This window comes from Eleutherodactylus coqui, chromosome 8 (genome assembly GCF_035609145.1).
Source record: "Eleutherodactylus coqui strain aEleCoq1 chromosome 8, aEleCoq1.hap1, whole genome shotgun sequence".
In the NCBI taxonomy this organism is placed as follows: domain Eukaryota; kingdom Metazoa; phylum Chordata; class Amphibia; order Anura; family Eleutherodactylidae; genus Eleutherodactylus; species Eleutherodactylus coqui.
This window is the reverse complement of record NC_089844.1, coordinates 200,509,282-200,520,786: the sequence shown is the minus strand read 5'-3', so window position 1 is coordinate 200,520,786 and position 11,505 is coordinate 200,509,282. Positions and strand designations below refer to the sequence as shown.

Sequence of the window (11,505 nt, the reverse complement as noted above, 5' to 3'; positions counted from 1 at the left end):
ACGTCGGAGTGAAGAGATGCACAGATTTACATTAGCGCCGCATTACAGTCCGCAAAACACGGACCAAATACGGAAGTAAAATACGCCCATCTGAACGCGGCTGAATGTGATGAAAGTTACCATCCGGGAATTCCTGTTTCCTCTGAAATAAACCAAGTGATACAAAAACGGCGAATAACATAAAATGGCGCTAAACACTGCCGCTGCTGTAAGTAGGAAGAAAACCCATTTGAGAGCCCAAAGCAGATTGTAGAAAGTGACCCGAGCCTAGAGCGTGTGACTCTATCCTGCTCAGCAGGGACCGGCCGGCCACTGAGCACTGGCCCATGAGCAGCGGCCCCCCTGGGGGCTGTTCACACACGGACGGTTTGGGGGGATTTTCTGTCCCATTTTCTGTGGATTTTGATACGTATTTTGGTCCATATCCACAGCAGATTTCACCTCTTTAGGCCTCGTGTCCACTGGTTAAATAGATTTAGGAAATCCGCGCTGGTGTCCCGCACACGTGATCCGCGCCCATAGGGATGCATTGGACACCCGCAGGTAAGTAAATACCTGCGGGTGTCCTTTTTCCCTACCGTGTGGATCGCACGTGCGGCAAATCACCCGCAGCATGCTCCATTGTACTGGATCTTATTTTCCTCCAGCAGGTTTCAGGGTATTCTGTAGCTTCCTAATTGCACAGATAATGAAAGAAACCAATCGGACACAAGCCATCAGCCTTGAATCTCAACCAGCTCTCCGGAGTTACAATTCCCAGAGCCCTAATTTATTGAAACACATTTACCTGCCCTTTATGGGCGTGCAACAGATTACATGAGTAACATACACATATTCTTATTCGCTGGGTCATATAGAATTCCCCGCCCCCCTCCCCACCTTCTCTCAAGTCTCAAGTGTAGCTGTGGACTTTGTCCTCTCAGCATGCGCTCAAGCTAAAGGAATTCCTTTGAGAAGTTTCAGTCTGGGGGAGGTAGAGCTGGGGAAGCACCCAATAATGAATACAAGTATACATATAGTATTGTGATTTAACTCTTAGAAGCTGCTGTGGAACTTTGTATTAGTCTAACATTATAAAACACACACATCTTTCACTATGCCATTGTCCAGCAATTACCATAATGAGATTATGCAGCCATTTGCCTCTACAGAGTTAAATCACTACAGCTGAGTAATACATCTAGTTTATTACAAATCAATAGACATTTTACGCTAACTAATCATCATGTCTACTACAATCCCCCCTTAAAATGTCTATTCTCTAACTCTCCCCGTCAAGTTTTCCCAGTTCTCTGCGCGTGAGCCTATAACTGGAGCACGTTGAAGGTTCGATTTAGGGTCTTCAAGGCGGTGTAGGACTTGTCCACTCCTTCTGGAGATACATCCAGCAAACTCATTGTGGAAGCGGCTTTTCCAGCATCAGTTTCACAGGTCTCTCTGACACGGGATAACACAGCAGACTAGAACGGAAAAGATAATCAGTTCACATACAACAGCAACACCTATCTGAGCCAGGATCCTTTGCCACCGCTCATCCATGGAAAGTACTGGTCCCGAAGGTTAGCTCTTTTTAGTTAGTACGGTCAGCTTCTTAATGGCAACTGCGTCTTTACCCGCGGGTCACGTGTCGTCTGAGATGTAGGTACAACAAGTCTCCCCTATCATCTTACAGACACTCCCCTTTTTCAGTTAAAATCATATCTAAGGCCATTCTATTTTGAAAAGTCATAGTCGAGGTAAGTCCTAATTGGTCAACTAGTCCCTATAAGGCATCTCCAGTGTAATTTATAAACCGCTGCTAATTATAATAAACATAATTAATCCAGTCAACATTTTATTTACCATAATGATCGGAAAAATGGACTCGAATCCAGCTTTAACTCGGCCTCTAATTTTTAAAACTCGTCAGGTACCCCCCTTGGCTGTCCTATGACGTCAATGTATGCGTGAAGATCAAAACTACCACCAGGGGTCTTTCTTCTCGCTCTAGTGTAATGTTACAATACTAGTAGTGTGCACAGGTACGCACAGCGTGGGACTCCCTGATCTTCACCCACACCAATGTCCCTCCTGGAGATAGCCCTGAAGGTGGTCAGGTCCAGGCCGCCAACACTGACCCTATACTGCCTAGTGACAAGACTGGAAGGAACCGCCGTACCTATGCAGAAAACAAGGATAGACCAACATGACAGGATAACCACAGAACACAGCAGAGTTGGATCGAGATAAAGTAACTATTGGGGGTAACCTCATTATCCTCAATGCTGTCTGACAGGATGTGGAGGAGCATAAGTGCTTTACTAAGGCACACTCCCCTGCCCAATTACCTTCCAGGCGGGTCCTGCACCTCATGTTCCCACAAAGCCAGTAAACGTCTCCTAAGGACTGGACCTGATTCTGCATCCATTCCCCTCCTATCGTACCGTAGGAGGAGCAATACCCGTTAGTGAATTCCCCAAAAATCTCCCTCCCCCCTGCCCGTTTGCATGGCAGGTGTAGTTTCCAGGGTAGTCAGTAATACTCTCTCTGGTGCAAAACACTTAAGTAGTTATAGAGTATTCCTTTTTCCACTTCTCACAAACAGTGTAATTGGTGGAAGTGTTAATGACGAAACTAAGGAAACACTCTTTAGCATCTACAGTGAGATTTAGGGGGACCATCCCTGAGTGTGGTCGGGCACTACCGCACACGCAACAGTTAGACTTGTTGCTCTTGTTATCATTGTACCTCATCAACTCCAACCAGAGATTCTGGTCGGAGTAGCCAGTCTCTTCTGTCAAGGTGTCCTCAAAGGTAGGGTCGGCTATGATCATCATGTTCTTTAAGGTCTTTATCTTACGGCGGAGAGGGTTAATTATGGGCAGAGGACTAAGTGAAGGCCTCCATTCGGGAGCATCTACCATATACCTTATTTTAAACTTCCCTAAGGGATCTGTCCTCCCGTACCGGTATGTCCCAAAACTGTAAGTCCCCCGGGCTTGGATTTTTCATGGTTAGTGTAAGAACCATATTAAAACCAAGTAACATACTAAGTTCAGCCTTCCAATACCCACTGTCTTAAGGAGGGTCATACTACTCATTAGGGATTTCCCGCTATCCTTATTATTCTTATTTAAGGCACTTTATAGGACCAGTCAGTTCCTGTGTTCCATCCCACTGATCCCCAATAACGGCAGTCTTCTCCCCAGACATTATCAGTGGCGCACACATATTGTATTCCCCGGGTATATAAGTCATATAACCAGCTGGACTGAGCTAAATCTGATCTGCGGTGGGATTTTGCGCCTAGACACTGGACCACAGTACAATAGTCGAAGGAATATGCGGCCACTTGAGTGTTGGACGAGTTATACCAGAAGGTAACCGTACCCTCATATTCTTCCGACTAAGGATTCCAGTTGCCACCCTCCTCTCTCACTAGCCCCAACCAGAGTAATGTCCTCGGCACAACTAAGACTGGTCTCCCGGATCTGAGGCTTTCTTACAGTATGAAGCGTGGATCCATATAGGTCTTTCAGCTAGTTTCACAGCTGTGGCAGTAGTCAGAAGCACCTGGTAGGGACCATCAAATCGGGGCTCAAGAGGGTGCTTCCTGAGGAACTTCTTGACACACACCCAATCCCCAGGCTGCAAGATATGTGTCGCAGTGTCTGCCTCTAAGTCTGGAAGAGAACACCTGTGCATAGGTTTTGGTTAGTGCTTTAACAACGGACATCACATACTTAGTCAACACATCAGATTGTAATTGTAACTACTGAGGATAGTAGCAACCTAGCCTTGGGGCTAGCCCAAACAATCTCGTAGGGAGATAATGCATGATCCCCCCTGGGTTCATATCTAACACTGAATAGGGCTATTGGATGACAGTCTTTCCAAAGTAGCCCCATTCTCGGCGTCATTTTAAGTATCGTGCTTTTTAGCGTGCCACCAAGTCTCTCCACCTTTCCACTACTCTAAGGGTGGTAGAGTGTGCAACAGGCCTGGGATACACCCAGAGCAGACATGACATGTTACATTCACCTGCGAAGTTTGTACCTCTGTCTGACTCTGAATCACTTCTGGTACCCCATATTCACAGTTTACCTCGTTCATGAGCTTCTTTGCGGTTACTTACTTGTTTGCCTTGGTAACAGGGTCGGCCTCCAACCTGCAAAGACATCAACAACAACAAGCGCATATTCATACTTCCCAACAAGTGGGAGCTGAATGTAGTCAATTTGCAATCCCTGAAATGGGTAGAGTGGTCTAGGCAAGTGTGATGTGGCAAATTTACTTCTGCCCTGTCTCACCTATGGCATAGATCATGCTAAACTGGACAAATGATGCAGCAGCTACAGAGAACCCAGGAGTCGCTCGTCCTCTTTCAAGCATCGACGTCATTGCTGCTTTACTAGGTGGGTCTTTCCGTGCGTCAGCTGGGCCATCATGGGATACAGGAACTGTGGTAGGTAAGTGCTGTTGACTGTTCACCATACACGGTTCTATTTCTGCTGCTCCCATTTTAGTCCATTTATCCTTTCCTTCCTTGCTGGCTTGTAACTGTAAAGTCTTTAGCATATCAAAGTCCAAATTCTGTCAATGTCCAAAGTTTTTGCCACTGACTCATGCTGTCAGTATCTTTTCTTCTTTCTTCCACGGCTTGAGGGCCGCTGCCTTTGCTGTGCTGTCGGCGAGGGTGTCGTCTCTCACTTCTCCATTGTAGGAATCCGTGTGAACTCTCCTCTGCCAGGTAGTAGTAGGGCCTCCATGAGACTCTGCACCGCTGCACCATTCTCAATTGGTTGTCCTGCTAAGGTAAAAAACTGTCTGGCCTTCCATATTGGGCCGTAATCATGAGCTATGCCAGATGCATACCAGGAGTCAGTGTAAAGGGTTGCCGCCTTACCTTTCGCCACTCTACATGCCTCAGTGAGGGCTTTCAGTTCCGCTTCTTGTGCTGAGACATGCGGAGGCAGAGCTTCTGCTTCTAGGACATCTTGTTGTGTGACCACTGCATATCCGATGTGGAGTCATCAATCCTCACCCTAGTACCATCTGCAAAAAGCTCAACATATGCATTGTCAACAGGGGTTCCAGTAACTGTTTGCATACCTGCAGTTTCTTGCTGTATCAGTACTAAATAATCATGTTGATGTTCTATTTCACATGGATCAGAGTCTTGTAGCACAAAATCATTTATTTCCTTTTTATTTTATTTATTTATTTTTTAAAAATCCAATAGCTGATCTACAACACCTAGATCACCTATGACCTAGATCACCTATGCCTCCCCCCTTTTGAACCGGAATACTCAATTGAAAAAAGAGTAGTCGGGTTCAAACTAGTACAACGTTGAAAAAGGAAACCAAGAGGCACAAAAACAAGCACTTTGTAGGTCAAGGTGACATTGTATGCAGCGAAGTCTGAGCGAAAATATCCTTTTTTTTCAAGTCGCAGTTAGCATTTCTAACACAAGGAGGCGCAACGCAAGCAAAATTTACAGCCACCCAGTGAAATAGCATCCAGGGAATTTCACCGTTTAACTTTCACTATCCTGTCAGAATATAATTATACCTTCAGTGTAGACTGACACTAGAATATACAAAGACATAAGGAAAAAAACTAAAAAGAATGCGGATGAATTGACATCCTACTCTGAGCAATTAAGTCCCTCTTTCTCACGTAAAAACCAAAACTACTTCGTCAAATTACGTAAAAAAGTTTGCTGGGTGACTGTAGGGAAATTATTCCATCTGTAGGATCCTTCCTTAACATCATCTGTCTGAACATCCATTGGAGAAGCAGGCAGCGGAAAACAGAGCCCCTGGGAACACACCATGAGAGGGCGTCCCCTACTCATGGGTTCACGGCTTCTGTCCTCCATGCATCAACTCCAATCTTCTATACACTATAAACCAGCTTAGTCATCTACTATGTCCTAAGCTGCATCTTCACAAAGAACAAAGGTTTGTTTCCCTGAACTTATCACACATCCAAGGTGGCCACATTTTGGAGTGTAACAAAGTCTGGTCAAACAAGACCTTACTTCAGACAATCTTGATGTTAGCACTAGATACAGTGGCATTGGGGAATGTAGGCCTCCCAAGTGCAGCAAGATGGCCACCAGAGGCAGAAAGGGGCAGGGCTACAAATCTCCCAGGTGAGGCAAGATGGCTGCTGGAGGAGGAAGGGGCAGGGGCTTAGTCCTGTCCCGTACGGAATGACTGGAAGTAACATCACACACCCTGAAAGTGAGCAAATGGGGGGAAGTAATTTCAGGATGGGGGCAGGGCTCACCACACTTGCTGCAGAGTCACACTATGTGGGGGTTTTAAACATTGCAAGTGCAGCCGCCATTATAGGGATGGGCTATAGTCAACACAAAGGCATTACATTGTTCATGATACAGGCAATACACATCCCCCACTACACTCCCCCCCCCCCCCAATTCTGCTCGCGAACCCCTTTCCTACATTATACAACCTCCTAGCAATCTAAAGCACCATTCTGTCTGCCAGGGCCTCCTGCTTATCTTCTGAAAACCTTTCTGCGGTCTGTCTACAACCCAACATTCCTTTCTTTCAGCAACTTTCCTGATCCTTATCTTTGCTTGCTTTTTTTCCCACCATTCTCTAGAATTCCTAGACAACCTAGATCTATGCCGTATTCTATTCTGCCTGCTCATTCTATCCTATTTGAAATTTCTGGACGCAGTAAAACTTTACTAGATTCCACCTATCTCTTCTTACCTCGCAAATCACAATGTACATTAACTGTATAAACACAAAACAAAAGGAACAGACGGGTTAACTGGGAAATGCTCAGTGGCTTAACATCAGCCCACTCTCTTATCAGTAAAACCCCCAGTAACAAACACTGCACATTCTTTAAACAAGACCTTTGACTATACACAAAGACTGACGATTATATTCAGTGACCAAGACTAACAGTATTTGGAGTATCAAGCCGTCTCACACCACGGCTATAATCCCCGCGTATCCCTTTCCACATATGAGAACATAACACGCTCGATCATACAGGTAAATACGCCTATTTTAACCCCTGCATATCCCTCCTTACGTATGAGAGCATATACCACGCTCGATCATACAAGTGCATACGCCTATTTAAAATTTTCCTGGCCTCGCTCTCCAAGTGTATTAGAGCAAACCGTGCACTATTACATAGGAGAGTGCGCCCTGGGCGCGCTCCCTCAGGCTTATACAGCCAAGTCCGCCCTTCTGACACATTAACCCTCACAGAATCTGTCTCTTGGTCTTGTATACACAATCTTTAACCGCCTCAGACACAACATTCACAGCATACAGAATACCACTAGACAGGTTAAACGGTGATAATCGGGTAGACAGAACTATATTACCTGCCTTTCAGTGATTTATTACTCTGGCTGTAGAGGTGGGCAGATAAACAGACAGAAGTCATCTCACACAGGTAGATTAACATAAAGCTATCTTACCATATTCCGTAGATTTTCGGGCCCCTGAGTTCTGCGTTTTATCTACCAGTCTCTGTATCTTTCCAGAATAAAAAAAAAATCACAAATCTACCCGGCCCACCAAGGGACGCCAAATTGTACTGGATCATATTTTTCTCCAGCAGGTTTCAGGGTATTCTGTAGCTTCCTAATTGTATAGTGTGCACACATAATGAAAGAAACCAATCCGACAAAAGTCATCAGCCTTGAAGCTCAACCAGCTCTCTGGAGTTACAATTCCAGAGCCCTAATTTATTGAAACACATAATACCTGCCCTTTATGGGCGTATAACAGATTACATCAGTAACGTATACATATTTTTATTCGCTGGGTCATATAGAATTCCCTGCCTCCCTCCCCACCTTCTCTCAAGTCCAGTGTACGTGTGGACTTTGTCCTCTCAGCATGCGGTCAGTTAAAGGGGTTGTCTCGCGAAATCAAGTGGGGCTATACACTTCTGTATGGCCATATTAATACACTTTGTAATATACATCGTGCATTAATTATGAGCCATACAGAAGTTATTCACTTACCTGCTCCGTTGCTAGCGTCCTCGTCTCCATGGTTCCGTCTAAATTCGCTGGCGGCTTGCTTTTTTAGACGCGCTTGCGCAGTCCGGTCTTCTGCTCTGAGCACGAGCCGCTTCAGTGTGCTCGCCGCTACAGCTCTTTTGCGCATGCGCAGACGAGCTGTATCTTCTCGGGAGCGCGCTGGAGCGGCCATTCTGCTACCATCCTCTCTTAGAGGAAGGTGCAGAGCCGCCCAGCCCTCCAGCAGAGCTGCCCAGCCCAGCACAGCCGCCCAGGTAAGTGATCGGTGACGGACTGACGGGGGTGACGCGTGACTGACTGCCGCTGTGGCCCCGGAGCCTACCATTGTGGCCCCGGAGCCTACCGCTGAGCCCCCGAGCCTACCGCTGTGGCCCCGGAGCCTACCGCTGGGCCCCAGAGCCTACCGCTGGGCCCCGGAGCCTACCGCTGGGCCCCGAGGCCTACCGCTGGGGAGCCGGGGCGTAGCGCTTGGGAGCCGGGGGCGTAGCACTGGGGAGCCGGGGCGTAGCGCTGGGGAGCCGGGGGCTAGCGCCGGTTACCTGCTCCCTGGCGATGGGTGACTGGTCGGCCGCGTTCAATCCCGGGGTCCGGTCGGCGGCTGCGGGGCGTCTGGTTGTCAGGGAGACACAGCTGGTAGCGTCTCGGGAGCGCGCACGTCGGGCTACAGCAAGCGACGGGAAAAGAGCCGGCGGCCATCTTGGGAAAATTTTTATAAGTTGCTGAAACGCTGGAACTGTAAGTACAAACCAGCTAGAAAAGTCATTTACAGGGGGGCTTAGTAATGTATGCTTAATTAGGGGGACTGGGCAAAAAAAAAATTCACTGCTTCCTCGAGACAACCCCTTTAAAGTAATTCCTTTGTTGGAGAAGTTGAAGGTGGGGGGAGGTGGGAGGAGAACGCCCAAAATGCATACAAGTAAAACACACAGTATAGGAATGTGATTTAACTCTTTCCTTATGTAGTGGAGCTTTATATTAGGCTAAAGTTATAAAACACACATCTTTCATCATGCCATTGTCCTGCAATTACCATAATGAAATTATGCAGCCATTAGCCTCTACAGAGTTAAATCACTACAGCTGTGCAATACTTCTAGTTTATTGCAAATCAATAGACATTTTACGCTAACTAATCTTCATGTCTACTACAAATGCACTGCTCAGATATGCTGATGTGAAGGAGCCTGCAGGCGGGTGGTGCTCCACCGCAGGCACAACGCTGCTCCTGCCTCACACTTTTGGGTTTCTCTAGTCTGGCTGTCTTGGCCTTGCGCCCTTTGGGGGACCCTACACACCGGTATACACCCTGTGAGACCCAACGCTCAACCACCTCCTAATTCCAACTGAAAAGGTAAAAGTGTTATCAATTTGGTACATTGCACACTCTCTCATTGCATCATTTAAATGCCCCAATCGGCGTTTGGAGGTCCTGAACGTCCCACTCTGCCTTCAGTGTTATCGGAGAGTTAGGATCAGTTGTCATGGCAGCCTAGGGCGTCCTGAAGGCCCCCAGGGATGCCATGAATGACCATCTATCAAGGCACACCTTCATAGATTACCCTTTCAGAACGCGGTATAATGCAATACTATTGTACTGCAGTATACTGTATGAGCGATCAAAAGATTGCAAGTTTAAATCCCATTAAAAACAAGTTTATAGGAGTTTTTTATTAAATATTAGAAAGAAAATTAAAACTTGTAACCCCCCCCCCCCCCAATAATGGCACAATTTTATTTCCTAGGTCTTTTCACACATTAATACTTCAGAGTTTTCCAGCACATTATGGGGTACACCAAAGAACGGAGAAAGGCTGCAGCAGGAAGGGTTAAACAAGTTCTATAATTATGCTCTAGTCACATCCAGAGCTGCATTCTCTTCTCTTATATAGGCTACAGCCATGGCTAATCGTCCTGCGATGAAGGTGGTCGGTGGGATGCCCCTCCTAGGGCCTTTTGCAGAAAACTGGGAGAGTGTTCAGTGTTTCCAGGCCAGAGAAGAGGACTTGCTGATCGCTACATACCCGAAATCTGGTGAGACTGAGGAACTTTATACACAGGGGCGTCCCTATCCTTGTCAGTCCCAGAGTCTCTGCTCTTCAGGTAGTAGCACTGCTGGCTGGGGTATCGGTATGTGGCACCGCTCCTCTTCCACTGTCCTAGTAGCTTCACCAGTCTTGTTGCGGGTCTGACTTGTCGCTACCTCTGACCTACCCTATAAACCTGCCCTTGTGTGCTCTGCCCCGCTCCTGAGTGCTTCATAATACCATCTTTAGGCTGCCTGTCCACGGGCGTTGTGGTATCTTGCGGCAGATCTCTGCCATATGGGAGCAGGGGCTGTCAGACGGATCTCCGCTGTCGGCCTATCTGACAGATAGGCTGACCGCAGAAAATCGCAGCAAATCACAGCATGCTGCGACTTGCTGGCTGCAGCGAAGAATCGCAATGATTCTCCACTCGTGGACAGGGGGCATGCGCATACTGTCAGGGGTTGAACCGGCGACCCAGCCCCTGTGCTTGAGGGGGCCCAGAGGCCGTCCTCCACTATATACAGGTACACTTTCAGATCGCACTGTCTGCGGCCGCCTGATTAGTGCGGTCTGGCCGACAGCATGAGCCAGAGACGAGAGTAGGAGGAGGAAGGACTAGATGAGGACAGGGGAAGAGGAGGGGGGATGAGGGAAGGAGCAGAGAGGACACAGACTCGTGCACAGCATGGCATGGAGCATGGATGATGAGGTCCTCTCCTTGCTGCTTCCCTCCTGCTGACACTGTGTACAGCTGCTCTCCTCACCACAGAAGTAGTCCAGGCCCCGGGGTATCTATCTAGTATCTATCTGGCCTCATGTCCACTCGCACGCACGGATTTCACTGCTGAATCCTGCACATGCGCACCAATTTCTTTTAAAAAATCTGTCTTTCCGCATATCCGCGGCACAGCACAAAAACAGCTGCGGATACGGACATCTTCCATAGGCTTCAAAGGAAGCTGCGGGAGCCGCCTGTGTGGCAGATCCACAGGAAAATGGAGCATGCTGCGATTCCTTCTCGTGCATGCGACCCGCACGCCAGGAAGGAATTCATCTGCATGCTTTTAGCTGCCTTACTGATGCTAATGCATCCCTATGGGCAGCAAGAGGCACGGATCTCCCTGCAGGGGCCACGCGCCAGTTTTATTAGTAAAATCTGCACGTGGGCATTGGCCCTCAGGTATAGGGAGGGGGGGAAAAAGGGCCTGGGGGGGAGGGCGGACGGCCCAAGCTGAACTTTTGCACCCGGGCCCGTGGTACGCCTTTAGGTATGCCCCTGGTTCACTGCGTTCCCTGCGGCCGAATTATCACTACAGGGAATACAATCCAAACCCGCCCATGGACCACCAGCCTTATGCCTGCATCACACGAATGTATTTGCAAAGTGTTTGCACGTACAATATGTAGTGAATAGAACGCTCTGCAGCTCGGTAGCCTCATGCACGTGCCATG

At 47.8% G+C, this 11,505-nt stretch overlaps 1 pseudogene; it reads left to right on the top strand.

Annotated features, from left to right (window-relative positions):
* The first annotated feature begins 9,920 nt into the window (after nucleotides 1–9,920).
* LOC136577347 (sulfotransferase 1A1-like) overlaps nucleotides 9,921–11,505 on the top strand; it is a 41,746-nt pseudogene continuing 40,161 nt past the window's right edge.